At 47.7% G+C, this 18,153-nt stretch overlaps 1 long non-coding RNA gene across 2 annotated transcripts in view; it reads right to left on the bottom strand.

Annotated features, from left to right (window-relative positions):
• LOC138266120 (uncharacterized) overlaps positions 1-18,153 on the bottom strand; it is a 47,808-nt gene that overhangs the window by 24,944 nt on the left and 4,711 nt on the right. For both annotated transcript variants that reach the window (XR_011199466.1, XR_011199465.1), the window contains exon 2: positions 175-231. This is a non-coding gene — a long non-coding RNA (uncharacterized lncRNA). The remainder of the gene's footprint in view (positions 1-174; positions 232-18,153) is intronic.

Genomic DNA, 18,153 nt, shown 5'->3' on the forward strand with positions numbered 1-18,153 from the left:
CTACAAAGAGAGGGAAAGGACAGTCAAGACAGGAGAAGAGATAAACAAGGAAAAGAAAGAAAAGAATGGAAAGGAAGAAGAGGAAAAGAACCAGTAAGAGTAGAACAAGAAGGAGATTAAAAAAAAGAGAGAAGAGTGAGACAGAACAGGGAAAAAGTAAATAATACCACTTACCAGGCCACCAATGATGTAGTCTTCTCCTTTTCTCCCACGCACCTCTTGAGTCACCATCTGAGAAGAAGAACAGAAGATGAAAACCCCATGAGTGATCCAAGAAGACGGAAGGCAAAATACAACCAAAGTTAGGAAAAGGAAAAGAACTAAAATCCTATTATTTGATTACCTCAACTTAATAAAAAGCATACAAACGAAAGTGCCTACGAGTCTCCATTACTCAGACCCTACGACAATGACATATGTGGAATTTACAAAAACTTCTTCTATTAGTGCTCTTGATACTTCAATCAACATACAAATTTACTGCTATGTGTGACACATGTACTTAAGAACACATAATTTTTTTCAACACCCAATATTTTAGGGTAACATTCACAAATTACAGACAAGAGACGCCACTGAACATACATACATCTCACAATTAGCTAATATGTACGCTTTCTACTCATATTGACTTCACTTCTGAACCACATGATTATTGTGTTGATTTGTTAGCCATTGCAGAAAATGTGTTTCTGTCCACTCAGACAGTGTTCGATGACACAATACTCCCAGTTGATTTTTTCCTAATTCCAATGCAGGATTAGTGAGGGAATTACACAATGGAACATCATTGTCTACATGTTGGAGTCCGTTATTCCCATTATGTGCATATGGCATGAGATCCATTCACAAACACAAATATGGCTATTAAAATATAATTATAATGATGCTATTATTAAATCATACATTACACCTTCTTAGTTGGTAGTAAGTGTATTTGTGGTATCCTTACCAATGAGGAGGCCGTTCCCATATGTCCCTTTCGGAAAATGCTCATGAATGATACTGTGGCAGTAAACGAAGACATCATGTGCACTCTCTGGATATCTAGCCAGCATGGTGTTATGTTATGTTGTTATGTTATGTTATGTTATGTTATGTTATGTTATGTTATGTCATGTTATGTTATGTTATGTTATGTTAAAATAATTTTAAAAGTGCACGCCTGCCCCAAAGGGGCCTCCTGGTTCTAGTCACAGATAAGACAAGGCCGCAAGATGGCAAGTGAAATCGTCATCCTAGCTGGAAAACAACAAGGTTTTCAGCTGTTTCCGGAAATGGAAGTGATCTTGAATCTTCCTGAGGTTGGATGTCATGACGTTCTATAGGGTTAGGGCTAAGACACGAAAGGAAAAGCCACCCTCTGCTCTGCTATAGCGGGGTGTGTAGGCCAGGTTTAAATCAGTAGGGCTAAGTGATATGACGGGCCTATAGAAATTCATCAGGGTGACTAGACTGGCTGCTCCTTGCTTGCATAAGATTTTGTGGGAAATGCATAGGGCCTTGAATTTAGTGCACTTTCCAGTAGGTATCCACAGGAGCTTAACTAGAAGATGGAAAGTCGAAGCTGAATTAAGGGAGGGAAAAGAGAAGTCTAGCAGCAGCGTTTTGGACAACCTGAAAGTGGTTCATAATAGATATTTTTAATCCCAGATAAAGAATGTTGATGTAGTTGAGTCATGATATGACCAAGGATTGCACAATCAGTTGGCGTACTTGCTGGGGAAAAAGTCCCAAAATGGGCTTGAGGCTTCTTAGGATGCCAAAACAGTGACCGGCTAGCATTTTGGCTTAGATTTCAAAGGAAAGAGATGTATCCATCCATATCTCAAGGGTTTTTACCACTGATTTTGGTTCTGAGGGGGGCACAGTACTGCCCGCCACCATTGGTCACTCCAAAGATGGGCATACCTACCCAGCAGGAGGATCTCCATTTTACTGGTGTTACGTTGTAAGCATTTGTCAGGCATTCATCCAGCAAATGCTGTTATGCAGTTTTTGAAATAGGCACAGTCGCTGGATGATTCTGCTGACAAGGAGATGAGCAGCTGAGTGTTTGTTGTTGGCATACAACACTAGTGAAATTCCACAGGATTTCCCTACCTCAACCAGGGGTCTGACGTAAATGTTAAAAAGGCTAGGGCTGAGTGCCGAACATTGGGGGCTACTGTGTACCAGTGCTCTTTGGGATGATGCGAAAGTGGGGGATGTAACTTGAAGTTGCCACTCTTTTAGGAAAGAGGCAAACCAGGTCAGAGCTGTACCCTGTACTTTCAATTCAGAAAAGCGAGATAGCAGAATTGCATGGAGACAGTGTCGAAGGCTATACTTAAATTTAAGAGGATCAAAGCCTGGGATTTGCCACCACCTGTGGATCTGCAAAGGGCTTCAGTAACTGTTAGAAGTGCAGTTTCAGTGCTATGTGATGGTCAGAAACCATTTTGGGAGACATCAAATATTTGATTTTGTTCTACAAATTTTGTTGGGAGATTTTACATGTTTCTCCACCACTTTGGATTGAAATGGCAAGCGGGAAATAGGGTAGTAGTTTTCTGGCTGAGTGGCACCTAATGAAGACAAATGGCAACAGGGAGATAGGATAATAGTTTTCTGGCTGAGTGGCATCTAAAGAAGGCTTTTTAAAAGAGGGATAAAGTTGGTGTGTTTCCATGATGCTGGTACTTCTGCAGTACTCAGCAAGAGGTTGGCTACTTCAAGAAAGTGAGTAGTAATACTTACCTTGTCCCACACACCGAGGGTGGCACTGATAATGGGGGAGGAGTATAAACCCCAAGCCCTTTGCTGTTTGCGCAAGGAGATCTTCCAGAAGTGGTTCCTTGCTATTGCTCTGTCCATCAAACATCAATGCTTCTTTGATGCTGTACGACTCCACTCCCTGAAACAGCAGTGCTATATCGCTTCATAGTAGTGCCAGAGATTAGGAACCCCAAGGGCCCCCTCTCTGCCCTCTCGATACGTTTGGTCACAGCTCCTACATGGCCTCCTACCCTTCCATTCAAAGCTGTTGACTTCTTTCTGAAAAGCTTATAATGTAGCTACTGGGGGTGTTAAATGTAGGACTGGAACAAAAAAAAGAGCCCGTGGCAGCATGGTCATTTTTAGCGCAGCTACCCATCTGAGCCATAAAAGTCAGTAGTGTTTCCATTGGGTGAGATTGTTAAGGATCTGCCTGAGTATTGGTAGTTAATGACCACAGTATCCTTTAGTGTAGTATCAATCTTAACACCTTCGTAAGACACAGAGGTATTCACCCATCGGAACAGGTAATTAGAACAGATTGATAGTTGGGTCAGCACTGTCGGGGGAACCGAGAGGTTGAGAGTCTGTGATTTCTGAAGATTGATGCAAAAGCCCACAGCCTCTCCAAATTTCCCCAATTCTACTAGGAACGCTGGTAAGGGCTTTAGCGGGTCTTCTAGTGCCACTATCACATCATCAGCATAAAGGCTGTTGATCTGCTCCTCATTCCCAGACTGCACCCTATGATGTGTAAGTTATACCGCACTCCCTATCCCATTCGCTCCATATACAGAGTGAACAACATGGGCAACAGCCGACACTCCTGTTTGGTCCCCCTGTAGATACGAAGAAAAACCTAGGCCATGCCCTTAATGGCACTGTTGCCTGAGAAACTCCATAGTTGCTCAGACTCCAGGCCCAGAATCTATCTGCAAGGCCAAAGTAGGCCACCGCTGCTTCCAGATATGGCCAGTGCACCTGGTCGAATGCTTTTTCAGCATCAATAGCCAAGAGCACTGTGATCTTGTGCAAATGTATAGCCTTATCCATTAGGTGCAGGATACGCTTGTTGTTGTCATCACACTGGAGGTGTGGTACAAGTCCCAAATGATCAGGATTCACAAGTCCCTGGATGTAGGGCACCAATCTTGCTGCTAAGATGCTTGTGAATAGATTTGCAGTCACATTTATAAGAGAGATGGGCCTATAGGAACTGCACTGCTTCTTGTCTTGCCAGATTTACATATGACAGTAGTGGAAGCCTCAAGCATGGAGGGTGTCAAAGTGACAGTGTCCACAAAGGAATTAAAGAGCTACATAAGAATAGGGGCGAGATCCTGGTAAAACTGTTTGTAAAAGACAGCTGAGAACCCATCTGGGCCGGGGGATTTCAGCAGTTTCTGGTGCACTATGGCTGTCACAACCTTCTCAATGTGTGTGGGCTGGTCAAGAGTGGCATTCTGTTGGTGAGTGAGTCTGGGTATATGTGTGGCTTGTACCTAATCCTACAATGACTTGAGTGACAAGTCTTGTGTCTCATGTACCGACATATAGTAATCCCAGAAGGCAGTCGCTCTAGGCACGTCTTCACTTATTTCTGTGCCATTCGGAAGAAGTATTACTTCCAACCTCTCTGCTTGTTGCTTGGCCTGCAATTTGTTGGCAAGCAGCCTACCACATTTGTCTCCACCAATGTAGAAGAAGTGCTGGAGGTGGAGCGCTGCATTTTTTGCCTTGTCTAAGTCTAAGCTGCTAAACTGGCTGTGTGCATACTCTAGTTGCAGCCATATCTGCGGGCCCTGTTCATTTGAGGATAGTCTTTAAATCCTTCACCATCCCCTCTAGCTCCTGTTGTTCTCTTTACGTGCTTTGCTGTCAGCAGCAGAGAGAGATACATTCTCCTCTGACTACCACCTTCAATATTTTCCATAGAGTGGCAATAGAGGTTTCAGGCTGGTTGCTTAGTGCTAGAAAGTATTTATTCACTTGGGCAATATGACTGATCACCTCCATTCAATGTAGCAGACTTTTACTCAGTCTCAATGGGTAGGAGGTCCATCCTAGGAGTGGCACCCTTAAAGTAAGGGTTACAGGGGCATGGGCGTATAAGCGCCGGGGCTCAATCTCAACTGCTGTGACCTGCATTTGGATACTCCCTGTGCCTATAAAGTAAAGACGGGAATAAGTCTTGTGTGCATGTGAATAGAAGGTATAGTCTGTAGTGTGTGGGTGTAGGCATTGACCCAAGTCCCACAGGCCTATTTTTTTGTAGTCAACTCATTCCGTCTTTGGAAAGCACACCTGACTTTCAATAGCACTGTCCTGACCTATTGGTGTTATTCCTTATCACAAGATTCGAATCTCTGCCCATTAATAGAATCTGGTCAGGGGAAGTCATCACCTCCGGCTTGGCCCACATGAGGAACAGCTCAGTATTGACATTAGGTGCACAGAGAGAGGCCAGAGTGAGGGTCAATTCAAATAAGTGGACCTGATATGCTAACAGTTTACTCCTCAGTTCAGCAATTTCGCATCCCACTGTGCCTTTGAAGGAATGCATGAAAAGGATGGTGACACCACCTGTTTTGGTAGCACTGGAGGAGAAGTACTGGAGCAAGAATTGGTGTGACTTGAATCTGTGCCAGCCTCTTACTAGTAAGTGTGTCCTTTGCAGGAGTCAGATATCACTCCCCGGCATGCTTTAGGTAAGATGAGACTGCTTTGCATTTAATTGGACTGTAAAGCTCTTTCACATTCAATCTGATTACCTTTAGATCAGCGTGAAGGGTGTGCAACATTGTTGATGCATGCTGCTGAGGGCGAAGTTGTGCCAAGAGTGACTGTGTCTGAGTTCTGACCATCAGTGCGGGGAAGAGTCATCTGTCTCAGATCCATGAGTCAAGAAGTGAGTGAATGCCCCTGTAGGAAAGTACCATCTTGCCTGGCATGTTACCCCCATATTTCACTGTATATATGTTGTTTAAGTTGTATGAGTCACAGGGACCCTGCCAGCCAGGGCCCCAGTGCTCATAAGTGTGCCCTGTATGTGTTCCCTGTGTGATGACTAACTGTCTCACTGAGGCTCTGCTAACCAGAACCTCAGTGGTTATGCTCTCTCTTTGCTTCCAAATTGTCACTAACTGGCTAGTGACCAACTTCACCAATTTACATTGGCATACTGGAACACCCTTATAATTCCCTAGTATATGGTACTGAGGTACCCAGGGTATTGGGGTTCCAGGAGATCCCTATGGGCTGCAGAATTTCTTTTGCCACCCATAGGGAGCTCTGACAATTCTTACACAGGCCTGCCACTGCAGCCTGAGTATTTACCACTGCACTTAAGTAACTTATAAGTCACCTATATGTCTAACCTTTACCTGGTAAAGGTTGGGTGCTAAGTTACTTAGTGTGTGGGCACCCTGGCACTAGCCAAGGTGCCCCCACATTGTTCAGGGCAAATTCCCCGGACTTTGTGAGTGCGGGGACACCATTACACGCGTGCACTATACATATGTCACCACATATGTATAGCGTCACAATGGTAACTCCGAACATGGCCATGTAACATGTCTAAGATCATGGAATTGTCTCCCCAATGCCATTCTGGCATTGGGGAGACAATTCCATGATCCCCCGAGTCTCTAGCACAGACCCGGGTACTGCCAAACTACCTTTCCCGGGGTTTCACTGCAGCTGCTGCTGCTGCCAACCCCTCAGACAGGTTTCTGCCCTCCTGGGGTCCAGCCAGGCTTGGCCCAGGAAGGCAGAACAAAGGACTTCCTCAGAGAGAGGGTGTTACACCCTCTCCCTTTGGAAAAAGGTGTCAGGGCTGGGGAGGAGTAGCCTCCCCTAGCCTCTCTGGAAATGCTTTGATGGGCACAGATGGTGCCCATCTCTGCATAAGCCAGTCTACACCGGTTCAGGGATCCCCCAGCCCTGCTCTGGCGCGAAACTGGACAAAGGAAAGGGGAGTGACCACTCCCCTGACCTGCACCTCCCCTGGGAGGTGCCCAGAGCTCCTCCAGTGTGCTCCAGACCTCTGCCATCTTGGAAACAGAGGTGCTGCTGGCACACTGGACTGCTCTGAGGGGCCAGTGTCAGCAGGTGACGTCAGAGACTCCTTCTGATAGGCTCTTTCTTACCTGTGTTGCTAGCCTATCCTCCTTCCTAAGTAGCCAAACCTCCTTTTCTGGCTATTTAGGGTCTCTGCTTTGGGGAATTCTTTAGATAACGAATGCAAGAGCTCATCAGAGTTCCTCTGCATCTCTCTCTTCACCTTCTGCCAAGGAATCGACCGCTGACTGCTCTGGACGCCTGCAAAACTGCAACAAAGTAGCAAAGGCGACTACTGCAACCTTGTATCGCTGATCCTGCGGCCTTCTCGACTGTTTTCCTGGTGGTGCATGCTGTGGGGGTAGTCTGCCTCCTCTCTGCACTAGAAGTTCCGAAGAAATCTCCCGTGGGTCGACGGAATCTTCCCCCTGCAACCGCAGGCACCAAAAGACTGCATCACCGGTCCTCTGGGTCCCCTCTGTACACTCTTCCAAGATTTCCTTTGTGCACAGCCAAGCCTGGGTCCCCGACACTCTAACCTGCAGTGCACGACCTCCTGAGTTGTCCTCCGGCGTCATGGGACCTTCTTTTGTGACTTCGGGTGAGCTCCGTTTCACTCTTCTTCGTAGTGCCTGTTCCGGCACTTCTGCAGGTGCTGCTTGCTTCTGAGTGGGCTATTTGCCTTGCTGGATGCCCCCTCTGTCTCCTCACGCAATTGGCGACATCCTGGTCCCTCCTGGGCCACAGCAGCATCCAAAAACCCTAACCGCGACCCTTGCAGCTAGCAAGGCTTGTTTGTGGTCTTTCTACACCGAAACACCTCTGCAAGCTTTTTCATGACGTGGGACATCCATCCTCCAAAGGGGAATTTCCTAGTCCTCTTCGTTCTTGCAGAATCCACAGCTTCTACCATCCGGTGGCAGCTTCTTTGCACCCACAGCTGGCATTTCCTGGGCATCTGCCCACTCCCGACTTGAGTGTGACTCTTGGACTTGGCCCCCTTGTTCCACAGGTACTCTCGTCTGGAAATCCATTGTTGTTGCATTGCTGGTGTTGGTCTTCCTTGCAGAATTCCCCTATCACGACTTCTGTGCTCTCTGGGGAACTTAGGTGCACTTTGCACCCACTTTTCAGGGTCTTGGGGTGGGCTATTTTTCTAACCCTCACTGTTTTTCCACAGTCCCAGCGACCCTCTACAAGCTCACATAGGTTTGGGGTCCATTCCTGGTTCGCATTCCACTTCTAGAGTATATGGTTTGTATTGCCCCTATACCTATGTGCTCTCATTGCAATCTATTGTGACTGTACATTGCTTGCATTGCTTTCTATTGCTATTACTGCATATTTTTGGTATTGTGTACATATATCTTGTGTATATTTGCTATCCTCATACTGAGGGTATTCACTGAGATACTTTTGGCATATTGTCATAAAAATAAAGTACCTTTATTTTTAGTATATCTGTGTATTGTGTTTTCTTATGATATTGTGCATATGACACTAGTGGTATAGTAGGAGCTTTGCATGTCTGCTAGTTCAGCCTAAGCTGCTCTGCTAAGCTACCCTTTTCTATCAGCCAAAGCTGCTAGACACCTCTTCTACACTAATAAGGGATACCTGGACCTGGTGCGGAGTGTAAGTACCCCTTGGTACTCACTACAAAGCAGGCCAGCCTACTACAGCCCCTGCAACAAAAACCCTATAAAACCTAACCTCACAGCAAAATCAAAACATTAACAAAAAATTGCCTCCATATACCAGAAGTAGCTTGTGAAGTTCCCGGGGGCACCTGGGTAAATGTGATTATTATTCCTGCTGGAATGATTTTCGAGATCCTCGTATGGGCTTGAATGGCCACTTGTTGTTCTTTCAGTTGTATAGTTTCTTGCTGCAGAAGCTCAACCTCTTTGTTGCAGCTGGACTTGTGTTCCTCAAAGGTGGACACCCTGTCACCCACATTGGCCAGATCAAGTTTGACTTCCTTTAGATCCTGGCTCAGCACCTTCTTTACTGCTCGTATGTTCTGATGGAGAAACGCAAATACTGTTTCCATGAAGGATCTTGTTAATGGGGCCTTCTTGCTGCCTTCTGGCACAGTCGCTGGCCTTGGTGTCTGTGTGCCCTCTTCGGCTGTTGCTCCAGTTCACCTCGTGAACATCTCTTTAAGTGAGCTTTCCTTCTTGCCTTGGCTGTGGACATATTGGTTTTCAGCTATGGTCTTCTGTGTGCAGGTTGCTGTGGCCTGTCCTTGCCAGACACACTCCAAGTCACAAGCCTTGTGATAGCTCCACTCTCTGTGGGCCCTCAGCGTGCCCTCATGTCAAGTTCTGCGGGGAGAGGGCCAGTACCAAAGGGCAATGTGTGCGTAGAGATGCTGCTGCTGGAGGGCAAGTTACCATGTCTGTCAGTTCCTCCTGTAGGGGTACACTGATCTTATAGCAGGCAAGTGGCCCTCTTGACATGTGTGGCATGTGGCGAGGATTACTGGCTTGCTAGAACCTGGCAGGGCATTGTCCCAGAGGCTCAGGTTTGGCTGCCGTCTGGCCTCAGAGTCTTTTAGACAGGTTCCTACAGAGCACAGTGGGGAGGGCACCACTGTCTCTTTTACTCTCACCTTCCCTCATCCCGCTCACCATTCATACATCTCTGGGGGACAGTGCAGCATATACTTCCCCTTACTACTGGAGGTGCAGTTCTGTTTCACGCAGCCCTGCACTGTGCTGGGAGTCTCCTCTAAGTATGTGGACCTTTTCTGGCTCACCAATCTGTGGACTGGCCCATAGAATCAGACCCCCAGCTGTCACAGGACACTCTGTTCTTGTCTGTCTTTTAGACCAGTCGCCCCCACAGGCTCCGAGTGGGCCCCACCACTCAGCCCCCGCTGGCGTCCTGGAGGCCTGACGTAGGGTTTGGCTTAAAGTCGGCTCCTGTGGTACCGCTGGGCTTGGGCGCGCCCAGCAGAGCCTCCCTCATTGGTCCTGGCCATCCATGCCAGAGCTGTATTTGCAGCAGTGCCCTGCCAGAGCTGTAGCTGTAGTTGTGCAGCATCATTTCTGGGTGCTCTGTGAATGCCGCCCGCTTAGCAGTTATGGCCCAATCACGACTTTTCTGCAGGCGGCTGTCGCCATGTTGCTGCGGGTGTCCCGGAGGCTTTGTCTAAAAGCATGCCCAATCTCTGCCGGCTAGGCTACCACTCGCCTCTTTCTGCTCTCCTATGTGTCCCTCTCACATGGCTGCTGTGTCTCAGCCTGGTCTCTGGGTCCGGGAGGCCATTGTGTATGCTCTGTTGGGCGGCGGTCAGTCACAGGAGCAGGCCAGTTCATCCTATCAATCCACCATCTTGGCCACGCTTCCCATCCCATAAATGTCAATTATGCCAAGTACGCCACAAAATGTAAAGGGTAGGCCTCATATGCCACTTCTACCATTATGTCTCAGATAGGAGCAGTCATGTCAAGGATGACTGCAATATATCAAGCATGGGAATAATTATGTCATTGATGGCCTCATTTATGTCCACAGTAACTCATATACTTTAAGCTTATGTACCATAACATGAGAGCCACCATTTGAGCAGGGATATTTACAATTGTGTGACAAATGTCCATAATATCTCAGGGACATGCAGCGATATGACATAGCAATGTATGTGCCCTGGAAAGCCATGATTATGCCAAGACTGCCAGGAATATATCTAGCTACCGCTAGACCGAAAGATGTAATGTCGCTAGGACAACCCTCTGTGCCCACGGGGACCAGGGCCAGATTACGTTACAAAAACAGTGTTCACTGTAGGACTCTTTCTAAACAAAGCTGGAGACCGCTTGTGTAAATCTGAGGTAACCAACAGTGAATGTATTCTTTACCCGGCCTAATAGTAAATTCTCATTTGGTTTGCAAAAAACAGGCACTGAGGTTGGAAAAGGTTCAGTTGCTCTTGGATATTCTCTTACAGTTCAAATGCAACTAACAATGTGACTCATGCAAGCTGCAGACGACACAGTGCTCAAGTGTGTGCTCAAACGTTAAAATATGTACAAAAAGAGACTCCATTAATCATCCTTGGTTCGTAGGCCAAGTTGTTCAAGTAAACATGTGGGCACAACATAATACAATGTTGATTTATCATTCATCAAGGAACCAAACTAGACGTATGTCGACTTTTTGACCCCAAGTAAGGGAAAGGTCTCCTCGGGACAAAGTGGCCGGACCAATATCAATATTTTCGGAATATGGTCCATGGAACAGCTATTGCCACTGCATGTACTTTACACAACAGCTGGGTGTTTGTGTGATTGAATCCTCTATCAAACAGTAAATCTTCTATTCTAAGTCGTACTTCCACTAAGTGCCACACTCGTACACCCAGTCAAAGCTGTACTATAATTTAAGCTGTTTGATAAAAGTTATTTTATTTCTTTTTTTTTTTAAATAACACTGGATAAACAGTAACAGCTCAGCCTTCACATCACTTGCTTTAGGCAAGGCAATGACTGATCAACCAGGCCACAGTGAAAGTCAAATCAGCTTTTATGTACGTTTTATTTATTTAGTCATTGCTATAGGCTGTCAGGAAAATACACAACAGGGAGTGAGAACTCTGTACATTTTTCGGAGGGAGGAGCAACCAGTATGAGTCACTACAATTAGTTTGAATGCTCATAGTCAAACAAAGGATGACACCCCACATTTGGCAGCAGGTAGCTGTCAGTTCCACCAGCAGTCTCATTGGATTCATCAACTTAACGTAAATGTAATTTATATGTCATATAATTGTACAGTCTCATCAAACAAATAGTGTTGCAGCAAAATAATTTGGAGAGGGGTACAGGAAGTGAATGCTAAAGGGGAGGAGAGCCAATATGTGAGGGTGGGTGACTAAGAGGAGAATGGCCGGTTTTTAGGTAGACATAAGAAACAATGTCTAGAATTAAGGCCACTCTTGAATGATGAGATCGAAGAGGACGTTTCTGGTGAGAGGGTCTTACCTGTCAAACCAGAGGAAGGTAAGTTTCACTGTGGATGTTTAACGATGCTGTACTGAACCTTGGTGTGCCAGTCTTATTCAGAGTGATTTAGGGCTCTTCCTGTCGAGACCTCGAGTTTTTGCATAAGATTTCACTGAAGTTAAGATGGACTGACTTCCACCCTGTAGGTGTTAAGAATACAAGTGGAATCGAACGAGAGGGTTGGACACCTCTAATAGGTTCAAATGTTTCTGTGTTTGTGATAACCATTCTTCTATGGACAAGGCTTTCATCTCTGACAACTGTTCAGCCTCCTTCCTAGCTGTTAGCAACTGATGTCTAACCTTTGATACAGTTGGGCTACCCCTGCAGTGTCAAGGATCTGATAAAAAAGATTGTCTGGGAACAAGGAGAGAGGAGGGATAGAAAGAGCGTTGAGGCAGCTGGAGTAAAGTGAATAATAGCGATAGGGTGTGTCCTTCTATGGAGCGAGATGGGTTAAGAGTGACAGGGAAAGTGAGAGGGATGATGGATTACGATCGTTATGTTCTATTATGTCATGTCATGCTATGTTATGCTATATTATTTTTAGTCACTTCAGTCACATCACCTTACTTGGCCTTATGTTGGCATTATTTATTGTGCTACGATATTTCACGTCGGCTCGTTATTTAAGGAAGGAGGAGAGTGCTGTTTTGTGGTCTCTGTACATTCGAGCGTGTGCTCTAGATCTGTGTGGCTGTCTGCTTTTTCGTGGACTATGTGTTGTTTTGAGGGTTCTGTGCATTTGTGTGTTGTGCTGCTAACAGGTGGGTCGGTTGGTCTTGAAAGGATGAGCTCAGAGCCCATCACTGTTTGTGGCAAGAGGCGCACTGCAAGTACTAATCTGTAGCCGAAGTCTATGGGCTTTTCAAGGTATACAGTGTGCTGCTGGCAGACTTATCTTTGATGTAACAGATAAGAAAGAGAATGGGGGCATTTTTGGATCATCCTATTCTGTTCGGCAGAAAGCACGAGTGAACTTGGGAATTAACTCCATCCCAGGGGAAGGCTCTGGCCATCCCGAGTCCCCACTTAATTAGGACTTCGGCCCTCGGGGTGCCGCGGTGTCAATGGGGCCCGCGTTAAGTGACACCTCCTGCTGGCCTCGAATGATCTGCAACTATGAGTGAAAGTTTACGTGGAGTGGGGTGTGATGGCCGTCGCTCAGACCTCAAACACACTGCGGAGAACTGCACCTAATGTGGCAAAGTCCAGGACCACCCTCTGGTGTAGCAGGCGATCAAGGAGGCTCTGCCTGGTGGAACGAAAATTGGTTACAGCTCTTAGAGGCGGCCGATATGGGGTAAGAAGCGCTAAATGAAAACAAATAAACATAATTCGATGCAAGGACAAAAAAAAGTGGTCTGCTAATGCATTGGACACGGGGATCGGCTGCAGGGGGGCAAAGAATAGAAGAAAGGGCCGCGGAGCGTCCAAGGATGAGGGGAAAGCCCCGCAGCAATGCATGAGAAAGGGATAGCGTCGCAATGTTGCAAAGGAGGCCACGGCGATGCCCTGGTGCACAGCCCCCTGCAGGCGCCAGGGAAAGGGCCACAGAAGTGCAAATCACGGCAGAGTCGCAGTGGTCAGCGCGACGGAACGTGTGGCTGCACCATAAAGAGGCGGGGGTCGCAGTGCTGCAGTGCCCGAAAATAGAGGGCTGCTGTGGTGCCAATGCACCAGGAAAAGGGAAACAGTCTCCCGGTGGTGATCAACGCGAGGGAAGCAGGAAAATACCCACAGTGGCACAGAGCACATCTTTAGCATGACTACTATCTAGGGCCGCATTATTATTTGAAGGAAAACATATATATTTAAAATGAGCCCTTAATTATACATTGCATATCACACTCACAGAAACATTGTTTTACCTTGGAAACTAGCATATACCTCAAGAAGGGGACACACCTACTCCCTCCTGGGTACTTTGTGAGGCTTTTACTCTGCAGAAAGAAAAACTGAATGTTCTTGGGTCGGACCTTGTGCCGAGGTTCAGCCCTTACGTTCTCCTTTCGCCAGAGTCCTAAACCCAGCGAGACGCTCTGGAAATAGTTCTCTGCGCAGGGGACGGTAGAGAGGCTGATAGCGGGGACGTCACAGAGAGATGAGTGCTGGCGGGATGAGGGGTGCTCCAGCGCATAGAAGGGGTGTCGCGCTAGAATGGGAGATCAGGAGCCGCAGGCTAGATGGAGCCTTGCCATCTTCACCAGGACCATTAAAGGAATGAGAAGGCAGCCTGAATATCACATCTTTCGCCCGCTTGTAGAAAGATTAGCCCGTGCAGGGGTCCGCCAAACCACAGCGAGCGCAGATACAGCTTCTCGTGCCACAGCGCATCCGCAGAAGGAGAGGGATTGGTGCTCAGAGATGCAGAGAGAGGGTGAGGAGGGGAGCCGGGGTAGTGTGGAGCGGTCACAGAGGAATGCGTGAGAGTACCGGGGGTGCGAGTAGAAAGGGACTCACAGGCGACCCAAGAGAGAGCTAGGCGGATGGATGGGTTGTATGTATCCCTTACTGAGTGGAAGGTGTGAAACGATGAAAGCCTGGATCCTTCGACGGACCTTTGCTTGGGGGGTTAATGTAAGGGCAGATTGACGCATAGAGAGGCCTGGGTGGACGTACAAACTGCGGATGGACACATGAGCTAGCGAATTCAGAAGAATTCAAGTGGAAGGGCGGGTGGGGTGAATTTGGAAGAGGAACAGATAGATGAGCAGAGGCCGGTTGGTGGGTGGATGGAACAGTTTCCTGTGGTCGGGGGAGAAGCAGGAGACGGGATGGATTCATTTGTGGATGGATAGAGGATGGAGAGGGGAGGTAGTATGAATTCGCGCGCACAGAAGGATGGGGCAGATAGGACAGGGGAAGAGGTGGATAGGCGAAATCGGAGGATTCGAAGAGAAGCTCATGGATGTACGGACCGACTGAGAGGTGGACAGAAAAATACATGCAGTACCTTGACTGAATGGAAGGATGGTCAGTCCGATGGATGGATGGATGGATGGAACAGGTGGATAAAGGACGGACTGGGTGGATGAATAAAAACACTAAGAGATGCAAGAGGCATTTCAGTAAATTAACAGATGTTCAATAGATGGGTGGAGAGACAAGCCGAACTTGAAACATTCGAGTTATCTGGTGTGAGGTTGACGATTGTAAACACTTTAGGCATACTGCTTTGGCTCACAAAAAAATATTAGATTGGTCGGGTGCTGTGCGGTACAGAGTCGTGATTTGTGCAGCGAAGTAGTGAACACTTCCACTGCTATGGGATGGGTGAGGCTAGGCGCAGTTATCTGGTGTCACAAAATATCTGTGTTCGCATGCTATGTGCAATAGTGTTGCGGGTTTCGAAACAAAAACGACATAGTTACGTACAAACAGTTCTCTGGCTTCTGGAAAGGAGTGCTCTCCATTCACTCCCATGTTAAGAACCAGGAGCCCTGTCCGGACTCCGCAAACTGGGATGTTCATGTATTTACTTTTTCATGCAAGCAAAAAAAGCTTGGGCGGGGTGTTCCCCTAGTAGCTAGAAGCACTAGCCAATATTTAACTCAGATGCTTGGCCATCAGATCTTCTTTTGTTTGCCTGCAAATGAATCATGGTGCGCGCAGCCGGCGCCAGTGTAGATTTATCGCACTCTGGAGAGGGAATGAGGCGGCCGGGGCAGGCAAAGCCAGTTCGCACCTTCCTGCGTTTGATCCCAGATTAGAGCAGCAGCCCTCCGCCACGCCGGGCTCCAGGGGCCGGCTGGGCACCATCAGCGGCCAGGGAAGGCTTCCGCGTGATTTCATTCAACCGGGGCCCATGGAGTGCGAGGGCTCCGGGCACTCACAGCCGTGGAAAGTGGACGCGTCCATGGACAGTGGTCACGTCCGACAACGCGCCCTCTGTTTACTGCCTACTTCATCTTTACCTTATAACATTCTTTGACAAACATTGGAAAGCGTAACCGAAAACACAATTCTATAGATAAAACAAGAGAATAGACTGTTTTTAAAGATTTCAGCTTTTTTCAATTTAGAAGACTTGTAATAAACGTGCAGATTCACACATAAACACAAACACCACACCGGCATGCTAACATATATATATATGCACACGGGAACAATCCTTTCACACAGGAGCACATTCACACACAAGCACTTATACGTGTACTCGCGTATGCGGTTGCTATCCTTCCCCCAGTTCTAATCTAAGCGATCTCATGTTAGCAGACAGGCCACAAACTGTACCCCCTGTCATTTACAGATCTTGCAGGCACCCCCCCCCCACCCCTAACACACAAACACACCACCTCCATACAATCACTGCTACACACACTGACTGCTACCCCCAGGAGGACCTGTTCACTTCGTGTTGTCATTGCGATTTTTAACCCCCAACCACTACCTACCCTCACACACCAACCCTGGGAAACAACTGAAGGTCTAAACAACTGTGTAAAGTTACGACTACCCATAGCCGTATTAGAAGAACATTGGCTTCCCTTGGCACCCTTCGGTTTGATTGACAGTAGAGATGCCTTACTCGATTTCTCTATGTGAGAGTCTGGCCTACGTTGCACACAGTTAAAGGTGCCCACGCTGCTGCGAGGCCTGCACAGAGGCAGAATGATTGCTCCCTATGCTGTTCTGTAGGGTCTGCCCAAGCTGACTCCTCCTATGGACCCCTTGGCACGGAGGAGGGGGCGATGCCTTCTCTCAAGTGCTCTTGGATGCGGAGTCCCGCTGTGTGTGTGTCTTTAACCCCCTGGGCCATCACCGCCCTGTCTGTTTGTTCCCGCTGGGAGGACCAGGCAGACAGACCCCCTCTCGAAGCCCCCGCCCCACACAAGGGGGGGCACAGTTAGGAGGGCGGATGGACTGGAGCGGGACCATTGTGGTCTGAAGGAGGTGCCGCCGCTGGGAACCGTTCAGGGACACCCAAATGACGGGCTGTTGCCATTGCAAATCAGTCCTTAAACTCCAGACAGTCAGAGCGAGAGTGGGCGAGGAGACTATGCCCCCCTCCCTGTTTCCTTTCAACTCCCTCACAGGACCTTTTCCCTTTCTCTTTGAAGAGGGCGTCCCCACCCCCATCCCCAAGAGAAAAAAACCTACAGGGCTGTATCCTGGTGAATGCAAAGTGATTTTAGACACTGGCTACTCCCGGCCTGACCAGCCTGGCGCCACAGCCTCTTAAGCATGTGCGTCAAAAATGCAACGTTACAACAGCTAATCGCCTCACATGTTCCGCTCCTATCTTCTCGCATTTAGATCAGAATGCAGATGCGATTTCAGCCCTCCCCCACCCAAGACATGCTCCTGCTTTTCTTTAAACAGCTTTTAGGCCAGGGATGTGGGAGTGAGGGGGCAGACAGACCTCCTAGCAGGGGAGCTAAGGAGGAAGAGACATGAAATGTAGCAATTATTCAGCTTTCCTTTTCGCCCCTATCCCTTTGGTGTAAAGACTGTCCCGGCACTTCGGAGAACAGGGGCGGCATTTCACGGTTTGTTTTTACAAATTAAACACCGATTGCAGTCGAGATAGGGAGCAGGCAGCGAGGGGCTGCAGGCTTTGCCTGCTTTATTGTGGATCTCATGTCCAGACAATCCGCCAAGCAATGCCTCTCTCTCTCTGGTATATCCAATGCGTGCACCTCTCACACATGCACGCACACACAGGGGCCGATAATCCATCTGAAGGGGGCTAGGTGGAAATATAAAATGTGTGTGGAGGGAATACACCACCTTTTCCACGGGAGATGCGCACCCCGCACATCAGACGACATGCCTACCCTAGTTAGAAATGGTGGATGGACTCACACACACAGTCAAGGGGAAATACACACTGTGTACAAGAAATGTTCCTTTCAGTATTTCTCACATGCACGCACGCACGCACCCATCAAACACCCACAAGACGACATAGCTGATTAGCAGCGAGGGTGAGGTGGACGTATACACTAACTGGGCAAGGATTTCTCTCTCGCACACACGCAGTGAGATAGCCCATCCGAGGATACCTGGTAGAAACACACACACACACAATGTGCTACTTTTTCAACATAGAAGGCCGCTAATGAAATATACATTAATCTATACAAAATAATATTTCACACTTGTTCACACACAAGCACGCAGTGCCTGCCTTCGTGCTGCGGAGATATATGCACGGTGTAAGGAACACATCCCCCCTTCTCCCTGGGACAAGCGCATATACAGGGCTAGATATCTCATAGGACGGTGACAAGAGGTGGCGTCTGGGAGTGCACACAGTTACCCTCTTGTAACACGTGCGCCTAGATAAGACCACGAGAGCAGTGATAACTGAGAACATACGTGT

The sequence above is a fragment of the Pleurodeles waltl genome, chromosome 11 (assembly GCF_031143425.1).
Source record: "Pleurodeles waltl isolate 20211129_DDA chromosome 11, aPleWal1.hap1.20221129, whole genome shotgun sequence".
NCBI lineage: Eukaryota > Metazoa > Chordata > Amphibia > Caudata > Salamandridae > Pleurodeles > Pleurodeles waltl.